This window comes from Rattus norvegicus, chromosome 5 (genome assembly GCF_021556685.1).
Source record: "Rattus norvegicus strain SHRSP/BbbUtx chromosome 5, alternate assembly SHRSP_T2T, whole genome shotgun sequence".
Lineage (NCBI taxonomy): Eukaryota > Metazoa > Chordata > Mammalia > Rodentia > Muridae > Rattus > Rattus norvegicus.
The window spans coordinates 19,786,973-19,809,627 of NC_141538.1; the positions used below are offsets into that span (position 1 = coordinate 19,786,973).

Sequence of the window (22,655 nt, forward strand, 5' to 3'; positions counted from 1 at the left end):
CAGAGAACCCAGGACATACCACGAAGAACAAATAAGTCTAGGGAAGAGAAAAAGTGTTGGCCAAAAGGCGCTATGCCTTAGACCAGGGAAATGGGTTTTGTTTTGTTGCATAGTAGGTGACTACATTAATAATCATAAATTGTTTGTTTCAAAGTTACTAAAGAGTTTTGAAGATTTTCTATTCCCCCAAAACCATAAGTAGTAAGATGAAGCATGATAATAAGCTTGGCGATTTAATTATTTACATGTGTTTATGTACCAAAACATTATTCCACACCACCTCATAATTGCACAAAATTGCTATATTTCAATGTAAACTAAAAATAAAAAAACAAGGGTTCTAAGGATGGAACAAATTAAAGTCAAATAATACTTCAGTTGGTCATAAAAAAAAAATTCTTGCTATATCTCTTGCTGTATCCCCAGAGCTGTGTAGATAATTCTTTGAGTGGATGCGATATCCAATGTGCCACCAGCCAATGCCTTTGCTGTAGTAAGTGAACTATTTGAAGCACATGGCAGATAACGACCTGCACAATGCCGCCTAACATTTCGTAAGTGGATTTGTCATGAATCAACATGAGATTTCGCCTTTACTGACAAACAACCCAGATGTTAAATCTTGAAGTCAGCTCACTGCTGTGGTTTGAGTGCGTTCCCCAAACCACATGCTTGATCCACAGGGTGACAGTATTTGGACACAGGTTTTAACAGGAAAGGGTTGGTCATGAGGATGTAGCCATCACCAAGTAATGTCCTGAGACAGGAGTGAGTTGATAATTATCACAACAGAGGTTTGTCACAATAGTGCCTTTGGCTCCCCCTCTGCCCTCGTTTGTTAATGTCCTCTCATCTCTCCACCTTTCACAGCATATAGTACAGCACAGCACAGCACAGCACAGCACAGCACAGCAGATGCCTGTGTCATGTCCTTGAACTTGCTAGCCTCTGATATAGTGAGCCAAGTAAAGGTCCTTTCTTTTTACATTGTCTAGTCTATAGTACTCTGTGGTAATGCTTTTATATCTGAGTGGGTCAGGAAATGAAACATAGTCAGGGTGTCGCCCCACACAGACACCCTGGGAGGCTATATTGTGCTACAATGACAAACAAGACCTTAGATAACAGATGGAGGTGAATAATCCTATGGCTTCACTCCTATACTCCATGGTCAGAACTAGGCCCAGAGCCAATCTAATTGTAGAAGGGACTGGAAATGCAGAGGAGGCCAAGTTACCAGTAGAATACATATAAACATGCACCACACCCTCCAAGGAAACCACCATCAGAATATCTGTAATTCCCATTTGAAATTCTAATTGGGTCACTGTGACTGGTAATCTTCACTATCAGTTTGTCTAGACTTAGACTCACCAAAGAGACACATCTTTGTGTTTGTCTGGAGAGGGTTCCAGAAAAGATTAACTGGTTGTGTGTGATAATATCCTGTGGGCTGAGTTGCCAAACACACACACACACACACACACACACACACACACACACGGAAAAGAAAGGAAAGGAAAAGAAAATAGAAAAGAAAAGAGAAAAGGCCAGCTGAGTGCCAACACTCTCTTTTCTCTGCTTCCTGGCCCCCTTAGATCCGTCCTGGCCACCCCTGCCTGGGGAGACTTCATCATGCCTTCCCCACTGTACCAGACAGCATTGGAAAACTATGAACCAAAACAAAGAAGCCTGGAAATATAATTCCCTGGTAGAGTGCCTGTCTAGAAGCCTTTAGATTCAATTTTACAATAAAATCATTATAAAAACCTTTAAAAAGTGCCCCATGTGATATAGACAAATGTTTACTGGGAACTTAATGAGTAAATTTGATATGGGCTACAGAGAAAACCACTTTCTTTCATTCCGCGAATAAACATAATTCAGATCAAACTTAATTCACTTGGGAGTTTACTTTAAAAAATTCTGCAGGATACTTTAGCAGTGAGCCTTGTAGCCCAGGCTGGCCTTGAATTCTCCAAGTCACTAAAAATATTCTGCTCTTGCTCCCTCAGTTTCCCAAGTGCTGAGATGTCAGATTTATGCCACATTCTAGATACGGGATGATTTGTAAAGCAACTTTATTAAAATAACTAGGAGAGCAATTTTTAATGGGAGGCAAATATGTTGTCAAACTATATATATAACGAAACCCAAAATCATGGGCAATATCATTGGTTTAATTTGGCATTGCTTTTGTAGCAAACCATGTTTTTCAATAAAAATATTTTTTGCTTATATGAGTTTTGAATTTGCAACAATAAAGATTTTCAGGATTCATTCTCAACTGACAGACCTATCTAAGGATATTTATTTAAAATGAAACTGCGAATAAACTCAAATCCTACATGTATAATATGGATATATTTTTAGTAACCTATTTAAAATGCATGTGGATAGCATGGCAAGGTGGTGCACACCTTCAATCCTGCCACCTGGGAGGCGGAGGCAAGTGATCTCTGGGCCTCTATGGCCACCCTGGTCTATACAACAAGTTTTAGGCCAATGAGGACTGTGGAATGAGACCTTGTATTTAAAAAAAAAAAGTTCATGTGATTAGGAGATAAAGATATGAACAAGGTCACAAAAGGCTCGTGGCTCCAGTCCTGAATTCGTGAGTATGTAAACACGCTCAAAAGACACCAAAAAAGCTCCAATATTCTTAGCTTAGATTCCCAGGAGAGAAAATCTGGCCCAGAGGGAAGTCCCAGTTCAAGTATTCCTTCCCATTTCTACACATTTTGAGATCCTTAAAATTGTCTTGCTCGTATCACACCAAGTCCATGGCTTGGAATTTTGGTATCTTTATTTTGATTCCATTGTACATAAGTTTCATAATCGTAACTAAAAGAAAAACCCATGTCTTCCTTGTCTATCCTGTATTTGGCAAAGACTGTGTGTCTGGATCCTCTCCCAACTAAGGCCTAGGGTCATAGACCGGGCATTCCTTACCTCATAGGACATGGATGGGTTATGGAGATTTTGTGTTTGCTTTTCTGTTCTCTTATGACAGGTAGATCCAGCAGGATACGTAAACACACAAGTACATAGATACATGTCGAACAATGTCGAGCTGTTTTCAGCCCTTCAGAACCCTACTCCACTCTACTCAAGTCTCAGCTGCACCTTTCAGAAAAAGTGTGAATTTGGTATCAAATACTTGAACCTCTCATTCGAGCAATGTGTTATATTTTACTGGTCATAATTTACTTAACTATTTTTACACAACTTCATGGTCTTCACATGTTATTGATAATGTCTGCCACTTCCTCTTTCAGAAGAGAAAGCTTGGTGATTCTGTGGCCCCTCTATTTTGCAAGCAGTCTCCACCAAAAGCCAAGTTACAGCCTGTCTCTTCTGTCAGAAATGAGCTGTCACATATATGAAATCATAAGAGAAATCAAAGAGCGGATGCTTCAGGGTGTTAGGAAATTTGGAGTGGGGCAGAGACCGCACTACATTTTCAAATTCCTCCTCCCCGAATCAAGATCCGACTTCAGTTGCTGCTGTTTGGAACACAGCTCCGAGCATCATGCCAGTGCAATCATGGCTTCCAGGACCCAGAGCCACTTCGGGCCTTTACTAAAGTTAGGGAGGAGAGGAGGGTAGCAAATGGCGACACCTGGTGGAAGTTCAGGTATGGTGTGATTCCCCTCTAGTAAAACCCCAAAGTCCATAGTCACTCACTAAAGTCTGATTACTTGAGAACACCTTTTTATTGAGCACCTAAAGAGCTGTATAATTAGTGTCCTCTTGATACAAACTGCAGCAAAAGAAGAAAGACTACATGTGGAATAATGTCTTTGAAAGTGCAAAGACTGGGTTGGTTTTTTTTTTATTCTGGTCTAGTTGGGTTCAATTCCTTGACTCTTGGCTTTATAATCAATAAAAATTAAGGCATTAAGGACACCCACATGTAAACTTTAACGTGTTGTTTTGACAAAGAATCAAACGAGGTAAGTATGTCAAAATGTCGGAGCCGGGGTATGGCTCGGTTGCATAATACTTGCCTAGCGTGCCCGTGGCCCTGGATTACATGGCCAGCACTGGAGGAGAATCGGCATGGTAAAGGTTAAAGATGGAGACTCTTAAAATAGGATGTTTTGACGTTTGTAAGGAACCTGCATCTATATGTCCAGGTTCCCATGAATTCCCAGAAACCCCTGGGAGCCCATGTATGTGTTTTGTAGGCAGTTTCTATCCAGAAGCTACTGATATTGCTACAAGTGGCTCTCATGCTTAGTAGAAACATAGTAGGAACCCAACCAATATTGATTGATCAATATATTAGTAGGTAAAAAAAAATGTTTTCCTGGTTCATCACCATAAGACAGTTTTGTTTTTTCTTGACTTCTTCAAATTAAAATTGTTAAAAAAAAATCTTCTTTTAGACACTCATGTACCCTAGAAGAAATTGATGTAAGTTATGAACCCTGAGTGGCTCTTAAGATCATTTCAAAACAGTGTAGTCTTCCACTTCACCAAGAAAAACAACCCTTTCAAAATGCTAAGCAAAGCAGTCTAATTCAGTCACATCCAACTCGAAGAAATCAAGGACTGCTTACAAATTTCTCTAGCAGCTGGGCTGGAAGAGGAAGAAAACCAGAGAATACCGAGCCTTTGCATGGCCAAGTAAGGCTTCACAAAGCTCACTTCATCAGAAACTACTGGAAAAACTACAAAGCCCAGACAACCTTTCTGAGCCCCGCTGCAAACTGCCCGCTTCGCACACAATGTCTTCCTTTGTCCTTGCCGTCTTGTTTGTTGATTTTCTGGATCCACAGAACTAAGTGGGGGAGATCTGGCCTGAGAGCATGGGGACACAGAGGTGTTAATTTTGGCATCAGGACTTTTCTGAATACCCGTCATGATAAACCGTGGACACGTGAGGCTCGCACACGCAACTGTGAGAGGAGCTATGACTGTGTTATCTAGTCAGATCTCTGATGTGCTGCAATTGAGGAAAAGATGAAATATACTGCTTTTAAAAATCACAGGCATGTTGGGGCACGCCTATAATCCAAGTACTCTCGACGCTGAGGCAGAGGACAGCGAGTGTGATTCCAGGCTGGGTTATGTGGTGAGCCTCTCTCTCTCTCTCTCTCTCTCTCTCTCTCTCTCTCTCTCTCTCTCTCTCTCTCTCTCTCTCTCTCTCGTGTTTGTGATTATTCAAACAGATTCCAATTCCCATGTAAAGAAAAGACACACTAGGCCCTCTTGGACCATTCCTGTATACATATCATTGACAAGTGGAGGCAGGAGGATCCCTAGGACTCACTGGCCAGCCAACCTAGCCAATTGGTGAGTTCCAGATTCAGTGAGAGACTCTGTCTCAAAAATAAGATAGAGAAGTAACTGTGGAGAGTACTCAGTGCATACACACAAACACATAGAAGTGTGGAACAGTTTTCAGCATAATGGAACCTGGTCTGTTTATTATTCTGACCAACAACTATCAACTCCATATCACATCATTTCTAAATTCAATCAGTTAATGAACATTCTATACATACATAGTTCAGGACCAGAGCCTCTTTCTTATACATACCTGGACCAAATCCATGAATAATAATAGGTAAAGAGAAATAAGAGGAAATCAAGGTAGAAGGCACAAAATATTTTTGTTTTTTAAAGACTTATTTTTTTCTTAAGGGGAAGAATGTATTTATTTATTTCTATTATTTATTTCTCTAGTATACATATTTAAATTTTTATTTTATATTTTTTATATTTCATAAATTACATATTATATACAATATATATAAAGCATATAAATTATAATTTAGATAAATAATAATTTTATTTTTTATTTAAAATTTTCTTAATTTTTTATCTTTTTTTAAATCTGTATTAACTTGAGTGAAATTTATTTACATTTCAATTGTTATTCCCTTTCCCGGTTTCCGGGCCAACATCCCCCTAACCCCTCCCTCTCCCCTTCTATATGGGTGTTCCCCTCCCCATCCTACCCCCATTACCACCCTCCCCCAACAATCATGGTCACTGGGGGTTCAGTCTTGGCAGGACCAAGGGCTTCCCCTTCCACTGGTGCTCTTACTAGGCTATTCATTGCTACCTATGAGGTTGGAGCCCAGGGTCAGTCCATGTATAGTTAAAGATTTATTTTTAATGCGTTTTATGTACATGAATGTTCTGCCTTCATGAACATCAGAACAGGGAATCAGATCCTATTATAGAAGGTTATTAGCCACAATGTATATGATCGCTGGAAATTGAACTCAGGATCTCTGGAAGAGCACGCAAGTGCTTTTAACCATTAAGTGTTCTCTCCAGTCCCTACAAAAAAACATTTTTTTTATTAATTTGAGTATTTCTTATATACATTTCGAGTGTTATTCCCTTTCCCAGTTTCCGGGCAAACATCACCCTCCCCCCTCCCCTTTCTTATCGGTGTTCCCCTCCCCATCCAACCCCCATTGCCACCCTCCCCCCAACAATCTAGTTCACTGGGGGTTCAGTCTAAGGAGAACCCAGGGCTTCCCCTTCCACTGGTGCTCTTACTAGGATATTCATTGCTACCTATGAGGTCAGAGTCCAGGGTCAGTCCATGTATAGTCTTTAGGTAGTGGCTTAGTCCCTGGAAGCTCTGGTTGCTTGGCATTGTTGTTCATATGGGGTCTCGAGCCCCTTCAAGCTCTTCCAGTTCTTTCTCTGATTCCTTAAACGGGGGTCCTATTCTCAGTTCAGTGGTTTGCTGCTGGCATTCGCCTCTGTGTTTGCTGTATTCTGGCTGGGTCTCTCAGGAGAGATCTACATCCGGCTCCTGTCGGCCTGCACTTCTTTGCTTCATCCATCTTGTCTAATTGGGTGGCTGTATATGTATGGGCCACATGTGGGGCAGGCTCTGAATGGGTGTTCCTTCTGTGTCTGTTTTAATCTTTGCCTCTCTATTCCCTGCCAAGGGTATTCTTGTTCCCCTTTTAAAGAAGGAGTGAAGCATTCACATTTTGATCATCCGTCTTGAGTTTCATTTGTTCTAGGCATCTAAGGTAATTCAAGCATTTGGGCTAATAGCCACTTATCAATGAGTGCATACCATGTGTGTTTCTCTGTGATTGGGTTACCTCACTCAGGATGATATTTTCCAGTTCCCTCCATTTGCCTACGAATTTCATAAAGTCATTGTTTTTGATAGCTGAGTAATATTCCATTGTGTAGATATACCACATTTTCTGTATCCATTCCTCTGTTGAAGGGCATCTGGGCTCTTTCCAGCTTCTACCTATTATAAATAAGGCTGCGATGAATATAGTGGAGCATGTGTCTTTGTTATATGTTGGGACACCTTTTGGGTATATGCCCAAGAGAGGTATAGCAGGATCCTCAGGCAGTTCAATGTCCAATTTTCTGAGGAGCCTCCAGACTGATTTCCAGAATGGTTGTACCAGTCTGCAATCCCATCAACAATGGAGGAGTGTTCCTCTTTCTCCACATCCTCGCCAGCATCTGCTGTCACCTGAGTTTTTGATCTTAGCCATTCTCACTGGTGTGAGGTGAAATCTCAGGGTTGATTTGATTTGCATTTCCCTTATGACTAAAGATGTTGAACATTTCTTTAGGTGTTTCTCAGCCATTCGGCATTCCTCAGCTGTGAATTCTTTGTTTAGCTCTGAACCCCATTTTTAATAGGGTTATTTGTCTCCCTGCGGTCTAACTTCTTGAGTTCTTTGTATATTTTGGATATAAGGCCTCTATCTGTTGTAGGATTGGTAAAGATCTTTTCCCAATCTGTTGGTTGCCATTTTGTCCTAACCACAGTGTCCTTTGCCTTACAGAAGCTTTACAGTTTTATGAGATCCCATTTGTCGATTCTTGATCTTAGAGCATAAGCCATTGGTGTTTTGTTCAGGAAATTTTTTCCAGTGCCCATGTGTTCGAGATCCTGCCCTAGTTTTTCTTCCATTAGTTTGAGTGTATCTGGTTTGATGTGGAGGTCCTTGATCCACTTGGACTTAAGCTTTGTACAGGGTGATAAGCATGGATCGATCTGCATTCTTCTACATGTTGACCTCCAGTTGAACCAGCACCATTTGCTGAAAATGCTGTCTTCTTTCCATTTGATGGTTTTGGCTCCTTTGTCAAAAATCAAGTGCCCATAGGTGTGTGGGTTCATTTCTGGGTCTTCAATTCTGTTCCATTGGTCTATCTGTCTGTCTCTGTACCAATACCATGCAGTTTTTATCACTATTGCTCTGTAATACTGCTTGAGTTCAGGGATAGTGATTCCCCCTGAAGTCCTTTTATTGTTGAGGATAGTTTAAGCTATCCTGGGATTTTGTTATTCCAGATGAATTTGAAAATTTTTCTGTCTAACTCTTTGAAGAAATGGATTGGTATTTTGATGGGGATTGCATTGAATCTGTAGATTGCTTTTGGTAAAATGGCCATTTTTACTATATTAATCCTGCCAATCCATGAGCATGGGAGATCTTTCCATCTTCTGAGGTCTTCTTCAATTTCTTTCTTCAGAGTCTTGAAGTTCTTATTGTACAGATCTTTTACTTGCTTGGTTAAAGTCACACCGAGGTATTTTATATTATTTGGGTCTATTATGAAGGGTGTCATTTCCCTAATTTCTTTCTCGGCTTGTTTCTCTTTTGTGTAAAGGAAGGCTACTGATTTTTTTCAGTTAATTTTATACCCAGCCACTTTGCTGAAGTTGTTTTCCAGCCTTTCACTCTGAGGTAGTGTCTGTCTTTGTCTCTGAGGTGTGTTTCCTGTAGGCAGCAGAATGTAGGGTCCTCGTTGTGTATCCAGTTTGTTAATCTATGTCTTTTTATTGGGGAGTTGAGGCCATTGATGTTGAGAGATATTAAGGAATAGTGATTATTGCTTTCTGTTATATTCATATTTGGATATGAGGTTATGTTTGTGTGCTTTTCTTCTCTTTGTTTTGTTGCCAAGGCGATTAGTTTCTTGCTTCTTCTAGGGTATAGCTTGCCTCCTTATGTTGGGCCTTACCATTTATTATCCTTTGTAGTGCTGGATTTGTAGAAAGATATTGTATAAATTTGGTTTTGTCATGGAATGTCTTGGTTTCTCCATCTATGTTAATTGAGAGTTTTGCAGGATACAGTAACCTGGGCTGGCATTTGTGTTCTCCTAGGGTCTGTATAACATCTGTCCAGGATCTTCTGGCTTTCATAGTCTCTGGCGAAAAGTCTGGTGTGATTCTGATAGGTCTGCCTTTATCTGTTACTTGACCTTTTTCCCTTACAGCTTTTAATATTCTTTCTTTATTTTGTGCGTTTGGTGTTTTCACTATTATGTGACGGGAGGTGTTTCTTTTCTGGTCCAATCTATTTGGAGTTCTGTAGGCTTCTTGTATGCCTATGGGTATCTCTTTCTTTAGGTTAGGGAAGTTTTCTTCTATGATTTTGTTGAAGGTATTTCCTGGTCCTTTGAGCTGGGAGTCTTCACTCTCTTCTATACCTATTATCCTTAGGTTTGATCTTCTCATTGAGTCCTGGATTTCCTGTATGTTTTGGACCAGTAGCTTTTTCTGCTTTACATTATCTTTGACAGTTGAGTCGATGATTTCTATGAAATCTTCTGCTCCTGAGATTCTCTCTTCCATCTCTTGTATTCTGTTGGTGAAGCTCGTATGTACAGCTCCTTGTCTCTTCTTTTGGTTTTCTATATCCAGGGTTGTTTCCATGTGTTCTTTCTTGATTGCTTCTATTTCCATTTTTAATTCCTTCAACTGTTTGATTGTGTTTTCCTGGAATTCTTTCAGGGATTTTTGTGATTCCTCTCTGTAGGCTTCTACTTGTTTATTAATGTTTTCCTGTGTTTCTCTAAGGGATTTCTTCACATCTTTCTTGAAGTCCTCCAGCATCATGATCAAATATGATTTTAAATCTAGGTCTTGCTTTTCTCGTGTGTTTGGATATTCAGTGTTTGGTTTGGTGGGAGAATAGGGCTCCGATGATGCCATGTAGTCTTGGTTTCTGTTGCTTGGCTTCCTGCGCTTGCCTCTCGCCATCAGATTATCTCTAGTGTTACTTTGTTCTGCTATTTCTGACAGTGGCTAGACTGTCCTATAAGCCTGTGTGTCAGGAGTGCTGTAGACCTGTTTTCCTGTTTTCTTTCAGCCAGTTATGGGGACAGAGTGTTCTGCTTTCGGGCGTGTAGTTTTTCCTCTCTACAGGTCTTCAGCTGTTCCTGTGGGCCTGTGTCTGGAGTTCACCAGGCAGGTCACTTGCAGCAGAAAAGTTGGTCTTACCTGTGGTCCCGAGGCTCAAGTTTGCTCCTGGGGTGTTGCTTATGAGCTCTCCTAGGCGGCAGCAACCAGGAAGATCTGTGCTGCCCTTTCTGGGAGCTTCCGTGCACCAGGGTTCCAGATGGCATTTGGTGTTTTCCTCTGAAGTCAGAGATGTGTGCAGAGTGCAGTCTCTTCTGGTTTCCCAGGCATGTCTGCCTCTCTGAAGGTTTAGCTCTCCCTCCCACGGGCTTTGGGTGCAGAGAACTCTTTGTCTGGTAGATCCCTTCAGGTTCTGGGGGTGTCTCAGATGCAGCAGTCCTGCTGCTCTTGGGCCCTCCTCTACGGGAACCCAGAGGCCTTATACAGTTTCCTCTTGTGCCAGGGATGTGGGCAGGGGTGCGCAGTGTTGGTGGTCTCTTCCGCTCTGCAGCCTCAGGAGTGCCCACCTGACCAGGCGGTGAGGTCTCTCTCCCACGGGGTTTGGGAGCAGAGAGCTGCTGCGGGCTGGGATCCGCAGATTTGGGACTCCCGGTAAACACTGGAAGTGCCTGGTCCTAGAGGAATTTTGCCTCTGTGTCTCCTGAGTTCACCAGGCAGGTCTCTTGCAGCAGAAAAGTTGGTCTTACCTGTGGTCCCGAGGCTCAAGTTTGCTTGTGGGGTGCTGCCTACGAACTCTCTGAGGTCTCTCTCCCACGGGGTTTGGGAGCAGAGAGCTGCTGTGGGCCGGGATCCGCGGGTCACAAAAAACATTTTTAATAAAATTATAGAAAAAATGTTCTCTAACTTATTGAGATATCTATGAGGGTAAAAGATGCATACAGAACACAAAATAGATAGCACCAGAAAAGAAATTCCTCTTGATACATAATCAAAATGTACAAAAGAAAGAATATTAAAAGTAGGAAGAGAAAAAAACCAAGGTTCATATAACCATTAAGTTACATAACCATTAGAATATCATTCACCATCTCAATGGAGAGTCTGAAAGCCAGAAGAGCCTGGACAGATGTTCTACAAACATTAAGGGACTACAGAAGCCAGCTCAAACTACTATACCCAGCAAAAGTGTCAATCACAAAAGTCAGAAAACAAAATTCCACAATAAAAATAAAGTTAAGCAATTTCTGTTTTCCAATCTACCTCTACAGAAGGCATGTAATGGATATCTTTTTTAAGATTTTATTTATTTTATGCATGTCAGTACACTGTTGCTGTCTTCAGAAGCCAGATGAAGGCATCAGATCCCATTATAGATGGTTGTGAGCCACCATGTGGTTGCTGGGAATTGAACTCGGGACCTCTGGGAGAGCAGCCAGTGCTCTTAACCACTGAGCCATCTCTCCAGCTCCGTAATGGCTACTCTCGGTTACCAACTTGACTACATCTGGAAAAAAAATGAAAGGTAGAGCTGTAAGAGATTCTTGCTTAATTTGAAGTAGGAAGATCTACTTCTAATCCAGATCTTTGAGTTAGGAAGATGCACCTTGAATCTAGATCATTTGAGCTGGGAAAACCCACCTCTAATCTGGGCCACAGCTTCTGCTGGAATTCTCTACAGGGATACAAAAGAAGGAAGATTTGCTCTTTGCCTGCTTGCTCTCTCACCTTGCTAACGAGTCCATTCCTTCACTGGCATCAGAGCCTACTTCTTCAGGGTTCCAGTAAACACTGAAGCCCAGCCGAGGCATCCAGCCTCATGGACTGAAAAACGAATGGATTCTTAGACTTTCCATTCATAGCCAGACATTGCTAAATTAGCTGGACAGCATCCTGAGTCATTGTAGATGAAAAACTAAGGGTTAACTTTATCAAAGAGGACACAAAGAATAAATAGTAAGTAAGTTTCAAAAAGAAGGGATTCCATATCACAACGACAAAATAGCAAGACTTGATAAACACTGCTCATTAACAATTCCCAGTATTAATATTCTCATTAATCCAATGTATACAGACTAATAGAATGGATTAGAAAGTAGATCTATACTGCTGCTTCATCCAAGAAACACACATTGCCATCAATATCTTAGGATAAAAGGATAGAAGGAAATAGACACAAAAAGCAAGCAGGTATAGTCATTTGAATATCCGAAAAATAGACTTTGAACCAAAACTAAACAGAATAAATATAGAAGGGTACTACATACTCACTGAAGGAAAAATTGACCATGAAGATATTAAAATTCCTTTTTAAAAATATTTATTTATGTATATGAGTAGTGTCCCTTTCTTCAGACACACCAGAAGAGGACATCAGATCTTATTACAGATGGTTGTGAGCCACCATGTGGTTTCTGGGAATTGAACTCAGGACCTCTGGAAGAGCAGTCAGTGCTCTTAACCACTGAGCCATCTCAGCCCCGATAATAAAATTCTTAATGTTCATGTGCCAAACAAAAGATACCCAAGTGCACAAAAGAAACACAACTACAGCAAAAAAAAAAATCACACATGGATCCTTACACAGGCATAGTGAGTGGCTTCAATAACCCTTTCTCACCAATAGACAGGTCATTCAGACAAAAATAGATAAAGCTGGAGATAAATAGCACCATAAACCAATTGGACCTAACAGAACATTCCACCCAAACACTAAACAAAACATACTTTCTTCTCACCAGTCCATGAAACTTTTTCCAAAATTAGACAAACCTTAGGACACAAAGCAAATTCTCAAAAGATGAGAAAATTAAAATATCCCTCACTTGCATCATTTCTGATCACCATGGATTAAAGGTGCTTATCAACAGAAAAAGGAACACAAAGTACACAAACGTGTAGAAACTAAACAATTTACCAATAAATGAAAACTGGGTCAATCCAGAAACTAAGAAGGTAATTAAAAAACATTTAAAATTGAATGGAAGCTAAAACACAGCACACCAAAATCAATGGGACACAATGAAGGTAGTTCTATGAGGCAAACTCACGTCTCACTAAGTGCTTACAGTAAAAAGAAAGGAAAAAAAAAAACTCCTGGCGAGATCTCATATTAGAAAAACACACATGACACCTCTAACAATAAGAAATAATTTTCAAGGGGGCTGGGAATTTAGCTCAGTGGTAGAGCGCTTACCTAGGAAGCGCAAGGCCCTGGGTTCGGTCCCCAGCTCCAAAAAAAAAAAAAAAAAGAAAGAATTTTCAAAAGAGTAGAAAGGAAGAGATAGTCAAACTCAGGGCTAAAGTCATTAAAACAAAAACAATCAAACAAAAGCAACAGAAATCAGTGAATCAATGAGTTGGTTCTTAGAGAAAATGAAGAAGACTGAAAAACTCATTTGTAATCAGTCATTAAGAAAAAATGAATTTTTTTTCCGGCGGATCCCGGACCGCAGCAGCTCCCTGCTCCCAAACCCCGTGGGAGAGAGACCTCACCGCCTGATCAGGTGGGCACTCCTGAGGCTGCAGAGCGGAGGAGACCACCAACACTGCCCACCCCTGCCCACATCCCTGGCCCAAGAGGCAACTGTATAAGGCCTCTGGGTTCCCATAGGGGAGGGCCCGGGAGCGGCAGGACCCCTGCGCCTGAGACACTGCCGGAACCTGAAGGAAACAGACCGGATAAACAGTTCTCTGCAACCAAATTCCGTGGGAGGGAGAGCTGAACCTTCGGACAGGCAGACACGCCTGGGAAACCAGAAGAGACTGCACTCTGTGCACATCCAGGCGCCAGAGGAAAACACCAGGCGTCATCTGAAACCCTGGTGCACGGAGGCTCCCGGAAGGAGCGGCACAGATTTTCCCGGTTGCTGCCACAGCGGAGAGGACTTAGGCAGTACCCCACGAGCAAACTTGAGCCTTGGAACCACAGGTGGGACCAACTTTTCCCCTGCAAGAAACCTGCCTGGTGAACTCAAGACACAGGCCCACAGGAAGAGCTGAAGACCTGTAGAGAGGAAAAACTACACGCCCGAAAGCAGAACACTCTGTCCCCATAACTGGCTGAAAGAAAACAGGAAAACAGGTCTACAGCACTCCTGACACACAGGCTTATAGGACAGTCTAGCCACTGTCAGAAATAGCAGAACAAAGTAACACTAGAGATAATCTGATGGCGAGAGGCAAGCGCAGGAACCCAAGCAACAGAAACCAAGACTACATGGCATCATCGGAGCCCAATTCTCCCACCAAAGCAAACACGGAATATCCAAACACACCAGAAAAGCAAGACCTAGTTTCAAAATCATATTTGATCATGATGCTGGAGGACTTCAAGAAAGACATAAAGAACTCCCTTAGAGAACAAGTAGAAGCCTACAGAGAGGAATCACAAAAATCCCTGAAAGAATTCCAGGAAAACACAATCAAACAGTTGAAGGAATTAAAAATGGAAATAGAAGCAATCAAGAAAGAACACATGGAAACAACCCTGGACATAGAAAATGAAAAGAAAAGACAAGGAGCTGTAGATACAAGCTTCACCAACAGAATTCAAGAGATGGAAGAGAGAATCTCGGGAGCAGAAGATTCCATAGAAATCATTGACTCAACTGTCAAAGATAATGTAAAGCGGAAAAAGCTACTGGTCCAAAACATACAGGAAATCCAGGACTCAATGAGAAGATCAAACCTAAGGATAATAGGTATAGAAGAGAGTGAAGACTCCCAGCTCAAAGGACCAGTAAATATCTTCAACAAAATCATAGAAGAAAACTTCCCTAACCTAAAAAAAGAGATACCCATAGACATACAAGAAGCCTACAGAACTCCAAATAGATTGGACCAGAAAAGAAACACCTCCCGTCACATAATTGTCAAAACACCAAACGCACAAAATAAAGAAAGAATATTAAAAGCAGTAAGGGAAAAAGGTCAAGTAACATATAAAGGCAGACCTATCAGAATCACACCAGACTTTTCGCCAGAAACTATGAAGGCCAGAAGATCCTGGACAGATGTCATACAGACCCTAAGAGAACACAAATGCCAGCCCAGGTTACTGTATCCTGCAAAACTCTCAATTAACATAGATGGAGAAACCAAGATATTCCATGACAAAACCAAATTTACACAATATCTTTCTACAAGTCCAGCACTACAAAGGATAATAAAGGGTAAAGCCCAACATAAGGAGGCAAGCTATACCCTAGAAGCAAGAAACTAATCATCTTGGCAACAAAACAAAGAGAATGAAAGCACACAAACATAACCTCAATTCCAAATATGAATATAACAGGAAGCAATAATCACTATTCCTTAATATCTCTCAATATCAATGGCCTCAACTCCCCAATAAAAAGACATAGATTAACAAACTGGATACGCAACGAGGACCCTGCATTCTGCTGCCTACAGGAAACACACCTCAGAGACAAAGACAGATATTACCTCAGAGTGAAAGGCTGGAAAACAATTTTCCAAGCAAATGGTCAGAAGAAGCAAGCTGGAGTAGCCATTCTAATATCAAATAAAATCAATTTTCAACTAAAAGTCATCAAAAAAGATAAGGAAGGACACTTCATATTCATCAAAGGAAAAATCCACCAAGATGAACTCTCAATCCTAAATATCTATGCCCCAAATACAAGGGCACCTACATATGTAAAAGAAACCTTACTAAAGCTCAAAACACACATTGCACCTCACACAATAATAGTGGGAGATTTCAACACCCCACTCTCATCAATGGACAGATCATGGAAACAGAAATTAAACAGAGATGTAGACAGACTAAGAGAAGTCATGAGCCAAATGGACTTAACGGATATTTATAGAACATTCTATCCTAAAGCAAAAGGATATACCTTCTTCTCAGCTCCTCATGGTACTTTCTCCAAAATTGACCATATAATTGGTCAAAAAACGGGCCTCAACAGGTACAGAAAGATAGAAATAATCCCATGCGTGCTATCGGACCACCACGGCCTAAAACTGGTCTTCAATAACAATAAGGGAAGAATGCCCACATATACGTGGAAATTGAACAATGCTCTACTCAATGATAACCTGGTCAAGGAAGAAATAAAGAAAGAAATTAAAAACTTTTTAGAATTTAATGAAAATGAAGGTACAACATACCCAAACTTATGGGACACAATGAAAGCTGTGCTAAGAGGAAAACTCATAGCGCTCAGTGCCTGCAGAAAGAAACAGGAAAGAGCATATGTCAGCAGCTTGACAGCACACCTAAAAGCTCTAGAACAAAAAGAAGCAAATACACCCAGGAGGAGTAGAAGGCAGGAAATAATCAAACTCAGAGCTGAAATCAACCAAGTAGAAACAAAAAGGACCATAGAAAGAATCAACAGAACCAAAAGTTGGTTCTTTGAGAAAATCAACAAGATAGATAAACCCTTAGCCAGACTAACGAGAGGACACAGAGAGTGCGTCCAAATTAACAAAATTAGAAATGAAAAGGGAGACATAACTACAGATTCAGAGGAAATTCAAAAAATCATCAGATCTTACTATAAAAACCTATATTCAACAAAATTTGAAAATCTTCAGGAAATGGACAATTTCCTAGACAGATACCAGGTATCGAAGTTAAATCAGGAACAGATAAACCAGTTAAACAACCCCATAACTCCTAAGGAAATAGAAGCAGTAATTAAAGGTCTCCCAACCAAAAAGAGCCCAGGTCCAGACGGGTTTAGTGCAGAATTCTATCAAACCTTCATAGAAGACCTTATACCAATATTATCCAAACTATTCCACAAAATTGAAACAGATGGAGCCCTACCGAATTCCTTCTATGAAGCCACAATTACTCTTATACCTAAACCACACAAAGACCCAACAAAGAAAGAGAACTTCAGACCAATTTCCCTTATGAATATCGACGCAAAAATACTCAATAAAATTCTGGCAAACCGAATTCAAGAGCACATCAAAACAATCATCCACCATGATCAAGTAGGCTTCATCCCAGGCATGCAGGGATGGTTTAATATAAGGAAAACCATCAACGTGATCCATCATATAAACAAACTGAAAGAACAGAACCACATGATCATTTCATTAGATGCTGAGAAAGCATTTGACAAAATTCAACACCCCTTCATGATAAAAGTCCTGGAAAGAATAGGTATTCAAGGCCCATACCTAAACATAGTAAAAGCCATATACAGCAAACCAGTTGCTAACATTAAACTAAATGGAGAGAAACTTGAAGCAATCCCACTAAAATCAGGGACTAGACAAGGCTGCCCACTCTCTCCCTACTTATTCAATATAGTTCTTGAAGTTCTAGCCAGAGCAATCAGACAACAAAAGGAGATCAAAGGGATACAGATCGGAAAAGAAGAGGTCAAAATATCACTATTTGCAGACGACATGATAGTATATTTAAGTGATCCCAAAAGTTCCACCAGAGAACTACTAAAGCTGATAAACAACTTCAGCAAAGTGGCTGGGTATAAAATTAACTCAAATAAATCAGTTGCCTTCCTCTATACAAAAGAGAAACAAGCCGAGAAAGAAATTAGGGAAACGACACCCTTCATAATAGACCCAAATAATATAAAGTACCTCGGTGTGACTTTAACCAAGCAAGTAAAAGATCTGTACAATAAGAACTTCAAGACACTGAGGAAAGAAATTGAAGAGGACCTCAGAAGATGGAAAGATCTCCCATGCTCATGGATTGGCAGGATTAATATAGTAAAAATGGCCATTTTACCAAAAGCAATCTACAGATTCAATGCAATCCCCATCAAAATACCAATCCAATTCTTCAAAGAGTTAGACAGAACAATTTGCAAATTCATCTGGAATAACAAAAAACCCAGGATAGCTAAAGCTATCCTCAACAATAAGAGGACTTCAGGGGGAATCACTATCCCTGAACTCAAGCAGTATTACAGAGCAATAGTGATAAAAACTGCATGGTATTGGTAGAGAGACAGACAGATAGACCAATGGAATAGAATTGAAGACCCAGAAATGAACCCACACACCTATGGTCACTTGATTTTTGACAAAGGAGCCAAAACCATCCAATGGAAAAAAGATAGCATTTTCAGCAAATGGTGCTGGTTCAACTGGAGGGCAACATGTAGAAGAATGCAGATCGATCCATGCTTATCACCCTGTACAAAGCTTAAGTCCAAGTGGATCAAGGATCTCCACATCAAACCAGACACACTCAAACTAATAGAAGAAAAACTAGGGAAGCATCTGGAACACATGGGCACTGGAAAAAATTTCCTGAACAAAACACCAATGGCTTATGCTCTAAGATCAAGAATCGACAAATGGGATCTCATAAAAGTGCAAAGCTTCTGTAAGGCAAAGGACACTGTGGTTAGGACAAAACGACAACCAACAGATTGGGAAAAGATCTTTACCAATCCTATAACAGATAGAGGCCTTATATCCAAAATATACAAAGAACTCAAGAAGTTAGACCGCAGGGAAACAAATAACCTTATTAAAAAATGGGGTTCAGAGCTGAACAAAGAATTCACAGCTGAGGAATGCCGAATGGCTGAGAAACACTTAAAGAAATGTTCAACATCTTTAGTCATAAGGGAAATGCAAATCAAAACAACCCTGAGATTTCACCTCACACCAGTGAGAATGGCTAAGATCAAAAACTCAGGTGACAGCAGATGCTGGTGAGGATGTGGAGAAAGAGGAACACTCCTCCATTGTTGGTGGGATTGCAGACTGGTAAAACCATTCTGGAAATCAGTCTGGAGGTTCCTCAGAAAATTGGACATTGAACTGCCTGAGGATCCAGCCATACCTCTCTTGGGCATATACCCAAAAGATGCCTCAACATATAAAAGAGACACGTGCTCCACTATGTTCATCGCAGCCTTATTTATAATAGCCAGAAACTGGAAAGAACCCAGATGCCCTTCAACAGAGGAATGGATACAGAAAATGTGGTACATCTACACAATGGAATATTACTCAGCTATCAAAAACAACGAGTTTATGAAATTCGTAGGCAAATGGTTGGAACTGGAAAATATCATCCTGAGTGAGCTAACCCACTCACAGAAAGACATACATGGTATGCACTCATTGATAAGTGGCTATTAGCCCAAATGCTTGAATTACCCTAGATCCCTAGAACAAACGAAACTCAAGACGGATGATCAAAATGTGAATGCTTCACTCCTTCTTTAAATGAGGAAAAAGAATACCCTTGGCAGGGAAGGGAGAGGCAAAGATTAAAACAGAGACTGAAGGAACACCCATTCAGAGCCTGCCCCACAGGTGGCCCATACATATACAGCCACCCAATTAGACAAGATGGATGAAGCAAAGAAGTGCAGACCGACAGGAGCCGGATGTAGATCGCTCCTGAGAGACACAGCCAGAATACAGCAAATACAGAGGCAAATGCCAGCAGCAAACCACTGAACTGAGAACAGGACCCCCGTTGAAGGAATCAGAGAAAGAACTGGAAGAGCTTGAAGGTGCTCGAGACCCCAAAAGTACAACAATGTCAAGCAACCAGAGCTTCCAGGGACTAAGCCACTACCTAAAGACTATACATGGACTGACCCTGGACTCTGTCCCCATAGGTAGCAATGAATATCCTAGTAAGAGCACCAGTGGAAGGGGAAGCCCTGGGTCCTGCTAAGACTGAACCCCCAGTGAACTAGACTATGCGGGGAGGGTGGCAATGGGGGGAGGTTTGGGAGGGGAACACCCACAAGGAAGGGGAGGGGGGAGGGTGATGTCTGTCCGGAAACCGGGAAAGGGAATAACACTTGAAATGTATATAAGAAATACTCAAGATAATAAAAAAAATAAAATAAAATAAAATAAAAAAAAAGAAAAAAACCTCATGTACTGAAAAAAATAAACAGTTTTCAAAGGAATAAAAAAAATACAAAATAAAATAAAATAAAATAAATTTAAAAAAAAAAAAAGAAAAAATGAATTTTTGAAATTTGCAGGTAAATGAATTGAGCTAAAAAAAATAATCATCCTACGTGAGATAAACCATTCCCAATACACAAATATTGCATGTTTTCTTTTATGATAGCTTTTAACATTTTTGCTATCTGATATAATCCACGTAACCACAAAGGCTAGGTACCTAGTAAGGGACCACCCTTGCAAGGAAAGGGAAAAACAATTTAGTATTATGGAAAGATAAAGGGGAAACTAGGAGTATTAAATGGAAAGGGTGAAAGGAGAGAAGGATAAAGGAGGGAAAAGGTGGGTGGAGGGACAACTAGCACTAAAGGTCATTAGTTTTTGATGCATACACAAGGTGTATGGATGATGGATTAGTATGAGACTATTGTCATCCCAGAGATAGGCCAGGCTTCCCCAGGTGAGGGTGGTATAACCTTTCCTAGGTTTGTAGTGTTTGACAAATTCTTGGGCCTGGTTTCCCTGATATAAATATATATCAGGAAAATACATGAATTCAAATATATATAAATATTCAACATGCTCTCCTCTCTTTATTCTCCAGGGGCAATGGCTTTCAATAATGTGTGTGTGTGTGAATGTGTGTATGTGTGTATACATGTGTATACATGTATATACACATATATGTATATGTTTTTCCTGTTCAGTTCATATAGCATTACTTATATGCGTATGCTTAAAACTGACCTGGACAAGGATAAGACCAGAAGACATGCTAATGTGGAGGGGGGAAAGCTCAAGAGACCTCAATCCTAGACAGAACTACATACAGGCCACTAAGGAAAGCTGTGAATGGGAGAAATAGTCTTCTTCAGGATTTGTAAGCCCACTCTTGAACCCTCTTAAACTTTGCTATTGCTATAGCTTCTCCTATTCATTTCATAAACTACACACACACACACACACACACACACACACACACACACACACACACACAGGTGGTGGGAAGGGGACTAAAAGTACCTGCATTGACCTTATCCAGGTTACTAAGTTAGGGAGGACAATCTGGTAACTACTGCCATTATAATTACTGCACTATGTGAATGTATTGTTATTCAATAAATTCTAACATTGTAGAAAGACTACCATTGCCACTTCACTGGACCAGTATAATTTCTAGCTGTGTTCTAAATATGCATCCTCATATCCACGGATAGGCATAGCTCTCACTTCTCACCAAAGCAGCTTCTTTTATTAGCAGACAGAGATCATTATAGGAACCCACAACTTAGTAAAATGCATAGTAAACTGACCATGAGATGTCCAGTCCTTTCTGATACATATGCATCGCAGCATCAAGAAAGAGAGGGCAGCAAGAAAATATGGTTCAGAGGACTGGGAAGGATATCCCCTGTGAGATAATATCCTTTCTATATGAAAGAGAAGCTTTACCTAGGAAATCTCAACAATATGACTGTCTAAACAAGACTTAAAAATTGAAAATACCAATTATTATGGCAATGCGGATGGAAGAATTCTTTTAAGACTTTACCCTTTAGGAGAAGAGATACAGACAATTAATTAATGGTTGCTGAAAGAGGGAAGAATCACAATCAATCTTCTGCAGTGATGACCCCCCCCCCCGATAGGGTAGTCAAACCTGAGGTCATTCTACTTATAATCAGTAATAAATAAATGATTTCAGCGTAAAAATTGCAGAAAGACTCAAACATATCCATCGATGTTTCCTGCATAAATCAGTGTGAACACCTCTTCACTTATTTCCAGACATTTAACATTTTGGATCAGGTCATGATCACCTCAAAAAGTCATTGCAACAGCCTCCTATCTGGTGTCTTTTCGCCCAAGCATGTCTGTCTCTAAGTAACACCAGAAGAGAAAAGAGATCCTTCTAAAATACAGTCATGATCACAATTCCTTCCTGCTAAGGTGTACCAATGGTTCATTTGTAGCTGCACATCCTCAGGCTCCGAAGGCTGACATAGTGTGTTTGTGCCTCCTTCACTTTCCCATCACACTCTCTGGAGGAATGGCTTTCAATACTCTTTAGTGCCCGTGACACATTTATACCTCCTTCCTCCCAGAGTTCTACTTTGAGCTCAAATCTCTCTTGGGGCAAACTTCTTGACATTTCCCTTTGAGTGAGTCATAGGCATCTCTAAAACCTGTCGTTCTCAATTTCTTCATTTTGGCAAGCCACTCAACTGTTCAAGAGAGAACAGAAACTCTAGAAATCAATTTTAATTCCCATTGATCCACCTGCTCATTTGATTCACCCAAAGTTCTACTGAGTCCACCCCAAAAAGTTGCACCAAATTTACTTTTTCACACGTTTACTATGTTTGCCTGCCTAGATCACCATCTCTCACGTAGGCCAGTGTTAAGCCTCCTTTTTTCTTAGCACCTTTGCCTCACCCCCTCCAGTTCAGTGAGACTATCAGTCAGATCATGTCACTTTTCAGCTTTTTAGTGACTTATTCCATTTTAAATAAATCTAAAAGTTTATAAGTGATCCACTTACCTGGTTTGTTCTACAGAGATTCTTCCTGCCTTCTTATTGAGCATACCACAAAGCCTTTGGGGGGAAAATAGAAGGCGTAAATAGTGTTGAAACAATGACTAAGTAGGCTCT

General features: G+C 40.6%; 1 protein-coding gene and 1 long non-coding RNA gene across 4 annotated transcripts in view; one reads left to right on the forward strand and one right to left on the reverse strand.

Annotated features, from left to right (window-relative positions):
• Positions 1 to 22,655, forward strand: part of Rgs20 (regulator of G-protein signaling 20) — a gene marked incomplete at its 3' end in the record, with an annotated part of 597,802 nt that overhangs the window by 19,390 nt on the left and 555,757 nt on the right.
• The window catches only part of LOC148005648 (uncharacterized), a 29,691-nt gene continuing 18,424 nt past the window's right edge, over positions 11,389 to 22,655 (reverse strand). For all 3 annotated transcript variants that reach the window (XR_015620624.1, XR_015620625.1, XR_015620626.1), the window contains exons 2-3: positions 22,545 to 22,598; positions 11,389 to 11,609 (exon numbers count right to left, since the gene is read on the reverse strand). This is a non-coding gene — a long non-coding RNA (uncharacterized LOC148005648). The remainder of the gene's footprint in view (positions 11,610 to 22,544; positions 22,599 to 22,655) is intronic.